We start from the raw sequence: 6,969 nt of genomic DNA on the forward strand, positions 1-6,969 counted from the left end.
GAGCTCCAAGTCACAGGATGGAACAGCCTGCGTTTCTGTGAGGACTCAGCAAAGCCACACTGGGCGTCTTTTCTCCTCTGCCCACCCCCAACATCCTTCCTCTTAACTGTGGTGCATGTGGTTACTTTTACTAATAACCTAATGCAAAAGCAAACAGACTTTGTTATCTTCTTCTCTCAAGGATAACTATTACTTTGAGACTTTGGAAAGGCAGGCAAACATTGTAATAACAGATGCAGACTGGAGATGGAAATTTGAAGGGGTGCAGGGAAGAAAAGGGAGGAGAGGTGATGAAGGGGGCGAGCATGAGGGAAGGAGAGGAGAAAGAACAGGACACAGGAGAGAGGAGAAAGGGTGGGGCACGTGTACAGTAAAGAGAAACTGAGTCATGTCCATCATTGTCCTCTACTCCCATAACTGCTAGTAAGGTATGGAGTTGTAAAAAGTAGGGCGAAGTGGTTTGCATTTATAACCTGGTTGAATGCAGATAATAATTGGCTGCTAGCACATAAATTGATCATTGCACATGCCCTTGTCCTGAAAGTGTACTTATCACTGACCTTCCTGCCAGTCCCCAAACCTGCCGTAATTCAGCCTGGGATACTCTCCTCCAGATCTTCACTTTGAGAACTCATTCCACTTAGCTCTCCGATCAAAGGACTGCTCAGGGCTGTGAGCTCAGCTTGCGTCAGCCCCTACCACTGCCCCCCGACCCTTCCCTTACTTTAGTGACCACTATCGATAAGCACGTGAGTGACTTACCAGCTGTTCTCGCTCCATTGAGCTGGACCTAAAAATCAAAGTTTATGAGACTATATCATGAAAAATACCCAGACCAGGGATTTTAGAATTTGTCCACTTCGAGTGAATGGATATCCACTGTAAATTCAGTTGTGATCCCGCTGATCGGAAGTTCTTCTTGGTAGTTATAGTGCAACATTGTTGAAAATTTCAAAAGAAATTATTATATAACAAAGGAAATTTATTTTACTGAGAAAAATACTTCACAGCACAAATTCTTTGAAGAAGGATGGCTCATGTCTTGAACAAAAGCATCTTTTGGAAATAGACAAGAAGTTGTAGAACACCAAGGTCATGAAATTGATGACTAGTGAATAAGTGACCCAGGAGGGCCAGGTGATGTCGATGTGTGCCTGTCTCTCAGGACAGGGGATCCACAGAGGGAGGGGGCTGGTGCATGCTGACACCATGTTAGAGAAGCACCTGATACAAGGATGCTTTCCTGTGAAAAGTGACACTTAACCTGAGACTGATGTACAGGAGGAGCTAGCCAGGCAAAAAGGCTGCAGGGACAGTGTTCCAGAAAGAGGGGACAGCACGTGCAACTCAGAGTTCAGGAGCAGGGATTCAGATAGCTGGGTTTTACCTATTAGCATAGGATTTTAAATATCAAATCAGGAGATCTGAAACTCATCATGCTAATACACACAAGTGTCCTGTCTGGCGGCAGGGGAGGGCCTGGGAGCTCTTTCTAGTCTTTGTTTCTGGAAAATAGCAAGGAGAATATTGAGAGGTACCAGAGCAAGGGAAAATCTGACATTGCTTCTAGAGGAGAGAAACCAGAAGATTAAAAAGCAATAATTACCTTTTAATTTGCTAGATCGACTAATTAAATCTTAGAGCAAGCATTTGGGTGAGGACAGAAAAAGTGTGTGGGGGAGAAAACTTAGAAAAAGGAGGAAGGAGGAGATGCACAGAAAAGGAAGCCTGGATGGGGTCCCCTAATCCCCTCTGTCATAACCAAAGGGGAGGAAGTCCTGTAAGAAGTTGAAAACGCAGACATCTGCAAGGGCCAGGCAGGGACTGGCAGCTGTGACTTGGGCTGCTCAAGGATTGGGTTCTGAGAGTCTGGATGCTGAGCAAGAGAAACAGCTGCCTGAGTCCTATTGCCTTTTCAGGACAAACATTGAGGCAATTGCTCCTTAGCCTCTAAATTAAAATGTAGCTCCTTGTTTCTACTGTTTCTAATGTATCCTGCAGGTCTGTGGAAGAGGCGAATATGGCTTAATTTTACCTTTGAGTAAAAAGTCCTATTGAAACATTTTTATAGTACAAGTATACATAGTATAAAAGGAAGTTGGAGAGGAAGTGGGACTCTATTCATTTAAGAATAATTTTCATTTCCTCTTTTAATTAGCTGTGTTGCTTAACATAGTGATAATGTCTTCACCCACAAATGTTAAAGAAGACTGCTGTAAAGCTTAAGTTAGGGTGCATCTCCCTAACTGCCCTGACAGAAAATAATTAAAGCTGTGATAGAGATTGTATATTTCAACATGTGGGTTGAGGTCTTGCTCTTGCTCCCTTTTCAAAGCTCAGATGAAACCCCAGGTCACTTATGAAGCCTTCCTCAATACTAGCAATTCAAAATGGCCTCTCATTTCCTGAGTCCCTTCCTTTATCCGTCCATCCATCCACTCACCCACCCAGTTATACACGCATATGTAATATACATACATACATGTATACACATACAGCCATTCACATTTATTCAACAAGCATTTATTGAGGGCCCCTTAGTTGTTAGGCATGGTGATAAGGACAGAGGACTCAATGAGGAATAAAAGCATACAATGCTTACAGTCTAGATGAAATACAAAAAAAAATCACACAAATGCGTAATTGGAAACATAAGTAAATGCTATGAAGGAAAGAAACATGATGATATTAAAGCTTATAATAGATCTTGAACTTGACTTATTCAGCCAAGGCACACTGCTTACCCTGGATTACTAATATACTAATTACAATAAGCAGAACTGACCTAGAAAGAAAACAAGAATTAATGACTGCCTTTCTAATGGCCTGTTATTATAGAACATTATCATTTGTATTACAGCTTGTTTGTGTAAAAGAAAGGGCAAAATCTCAAATTGCTTTGAAGGGTTTGTAAACTGCTATTAAAAATAATTAGAAGGAAACAAAACTATCAGTTGAGGAAATTTCATGGAGGTTTCTTTCTACACAGGTCTGGGGCACAAACAAACATTTCTAGGCAATAATAGAGTGGGAAAAATAGATGCTAGCACAAAGGAGACCTCTGTTTGTAACACAGGTGTGATGAATATTAGCCCTTACAAAGGTTCTTTATCTTCTGAGCCAGAACATCCACAGCTAAGAAGTGTAATAATAAGGAACCTGCAAGGTTATTGTGAAAATTGATTAAGATGATGTGTGAAAACCCCTCAAACATCATGTTATTCGATGCCTGAGGTGCACGTAAAACATCACTCTGCTGGGTCACTTGTCTCAGTTATGTCACCTGCATGTGGTTGGGCTTTTCTCCACCAAGGACGGCTCCTGGTTTCTTTCTTCAAAGACTTGGTGCTATGAAGCATTTTCCTCAATAAAGTAAACTTCCTGTGTTATATAAAACTCTATTAAAATTTCAAACAATGGTGCATTATAACTACTAATCAGAACTTCCAATCAGCAGGATCACAACTAAATTTACATATTTTCAAATTACAAAACAAACAAACAAAAAACAGCTGCCTGCGCCATTCATTCCACTGTGGAAGGGGGACTATATTTCTTTTTTTTTCTTCTGCTCAATAATTTTAGTTACCTTTGATGTACAGTAGTATATTGGTTTCAGGTGTACATCCCAGTGGTTAGACATTTATATATCCTAGGAAGTGATCGCCCTGGTAAGTGTAGTAGCCATCTGACCTCACACATAATTATTTATACTCTATGATGTAAGGGTATTCATCTGATAGGATCTCTGCCTGTTTCCAATCTGCCACCAGGAGGTGACCAGCGTACTCACTCACATCACTGTGGGTGTGAGACTCCTGAGCTCTGATCATCACACTCAGCTGATACTTCCAGGAAAACATGGACCAAGTCAGTCCTTTCTCACTTTTAATATCTGTCCCCTCTCCCCTATTTGTCTGTCTCCTGTGGTAAGGATGTGGGCTCATTCACTAGGACTTATTCCCCTTTCTCTTTCATGAATCTGACCTTCACTGCAGTTGTCAGTTTCTCCTGCTCAACCTCGGCACTGCTGTGGGGACCAGGGACAGGAGACGGGCACAGCCGAAGCAGATGCACCAGGTTAGCACCGACACCTGGGAGGTGACATTCCTTCTGCAGGACCGTGGCACGGGAGGTAACCCCTCCTGTACTTGCAGAAGTGTAGGGTCCAGGGAACCAGAACTTCCGACAAACACCAGAAAAGAAAGTTTTGACCCTGAAGTGCACAAAATAAACTGCCAGATCAAACTTAGGAAGTGCTAATTAAATCTATGTTACATTGACTTAAATGCTATTGTTAACAATCACAAAAATTTCATTACGTCTGACTATAACTTATAAGTTAGCTCTTCCTGGCTTCACAAGAATTCCCCAATGTATGTAATGATTATATTGCTGGGAATTATAGCCAAATGTTATTTAAATGTATTCCCCGTCACCAAAAAATTTAAAAAATAAAATTATAAAGCTTATTTAAAATTTTTAAATGAAGAAATGTGCTTAAGGTCACAGGGACCAACTTAAAGTGTTCCAAGTGGCCCAAACTCAAACAATTTGAACAATGCAATAAAGAGTATTATTTTATAACTGAAAGTATAAAATAAATATGTGTGAGTCCACACTGACATAAGTAGGTCATTGAATTTAAAGAATTAAGTATATTTAATGCAGCATTTGAGTAATTTTTAAATGTTTAGAACACAATGGGAACTCTATCAAACTTAAGAATGCCACATCTTCTACTGCCTTAAGACGTCCGCATTGAGTAACCGCCATTAAGTTCCCGTCAGCGCTTTAACAAGTTAGGAGCTCGCTCGGGTGACAGCTGACCTGGCAAACAGGGCTGCTCTGTCACAGGGCGGTTTCGTGGTTTAAAGCGGTACCTCCTGCAGCACCCCGTAACTGATGGAGGATGTAAATGAGACAGGTTACAAGTGGGCAGTGGACACTGATACCGACGGGCAGCAGGTGGCGCTGCCGCCCAGCGCCGTGGGAGTGGGTCAGCCCGCCCCGCCCCGCCCCGCCCCGCCCCGCCCCGCCCCGCCCCGCGCGGGGTGACAGCGCTGTTTTACCGCCGTACTCGCGTCTTTGGGAGAAGAATTTTCCGTTCCGTCTCAGCACTGCCCATCCGTCCCTCCTCCTCGTGGTCTGGTGCCTTCTCCTCCGACTCAGACCTAAATGCCAGCATCTTCGTTCAGATTTCTGTTTGCCACCAAGGGGTCACCTGCACGTGAGAACTCAAGCTGTGGGGTTTGAACGTAGCTGACAACCTGACAGGGAGCTAGTTAGCAAAGGAAGAAGAAAGGGGTGTGTGTGTGAAAGGATTTGGATTGTCTTACCAACACTTATTGGTTATTAGCTACAGCATGATTGCGTTAGGCTGAGCCTAAGCCTTGCTAGACTCACTGGAGGATAAATGGAGGGCATCGCCATACTGTACTTGTGCTTAGAACACACCATTGACATATTTAATGTAAAAGTCCATAACTGAGTTTGTTATGCAAAAAAAAAAAAAAAAAAAAAAAAGCTTTGCATAAAGTTGAGTGGGCTGTGCTGTTGTCCTGATTAGTTTCTTGTACGTTTGTTTCAGTTTGGACTGAAGCTCAGACTTTGTGTCCACCACCTTTACTGGGTCCCCTTGTCCATAGTTACTGCAGGTTCCGTCTGGAGAGGGACATGTCTTCTCCTGACCACCTATTCTAACCCACGGCACTTTTACTTGCCTTTTAAGTTCATATCATTCACTATCAATAAAAAGAAAAATTGTGCAAACAAGCCCCTTTGGTACAGTGAGGGAAATAAGTTTAGAGGTTAGGAGCTCTGGAGTGAATGTCCAGGCTCAGGTACTGGCCCAGCCCCCCACCTCCCCGCAGACCTGCAAAGCCTCAGTCTTATCTGTGTGAAGTATGCTGTGACCAGTGTGCTGCAGCCATTCTCTGTCACCCTCAAGACAATTCCAAGTCACTAGGGAAATCTCCAAAATCTACCTAAAAACCCAGAGTTATGCAGCACAAACTGTTGCTGAAGATAAAATACACCCCAGATTCCCTGTAATTACTTTTTTTTTCTTTTTTTACAGAGGCAGAGATAGACAGGGACAGACAGACAGGAACGGAGAGAGATGAGAAGCATCAATCATTAGTTTTTCGTTGCGCGTTGCGACTTCTTAGTTGTTCATTGATTGCTTTCTCATATGTGTCTTGACCGCGGGCCTTCAGCAAACTGATTAACCCCTTGCTGGAGCCAGCGACCTTGGGTCCAAGCTGGTGAGCTTTTTGCTCAAGCCAGATGAGCCCGCGCTCAAGCTGGCGACCTCGGGGTCTCGAACCTGGGTCCTTCCGCATCCCAGTCCGACGCTCTATCCACCGCGCCACCACCTGGTCAGGCCCCTGTAATTACTTTTGACCCCCCTGCACTATTTCATCCTGAGGTGTAAGCTTGCTGAAGGCAGAGGCTGTCTGCTGGTCCAGCCAGTTTCTACATGGATCCGAATCACCAGTATTATTCTTTTCTTCTTCCTGACTTCCTGGTTTCTGCCTGTGGATCTGGAGATGGGAGAGACAAGGAGCTGAGAGGGGAATGAGAGGTGTGGACAGCAGGGAGGTTGGTGCCAAAGGTTGTTTAACCAAGATGGGTCATTTGTTTAAATTATTTTAATTGTGGAAACAGTAATGGGCTCATGAGTTTGTTATACTATTTTCCCTTTCTTTTTTGTATAGATTTGAAGTTTTCCATTATATGTAATTTATTCCTATGTATACAGTGTGTGTGTGTGTGTGTGTGTGTGAGTGCTCGTGTGCATGCATACTCAGAAAGGAAGGACGGAGAGTGAACTGTGGGTACAACCTGAAACAGGAATGTCAGGAACAGCAGGGATAAAAAGAAATGGGCAACCTCTAGTGTATAATTAGTCTCATAGTCTCTGATTGTATCATCGGTGCCACACAGACCCTCCAACAGGCCAACCTT

Source organism: Saccopteryx bilineata, chromosome 1 (genome assembly GCF_036850765.1).
Source record: "Saccopteryx bilineata isolate mSacBil1 chromosome 1, mSacBil1_pri_phased_curated, whole genome shotgun sequence".
Taxonomy (NCBI): Eukaryota; Metazoa; Chordata; class Mammalia; order Chiroptera; family Emballonuridae; genus Saccopteryx; species Saccopteryx bilineata.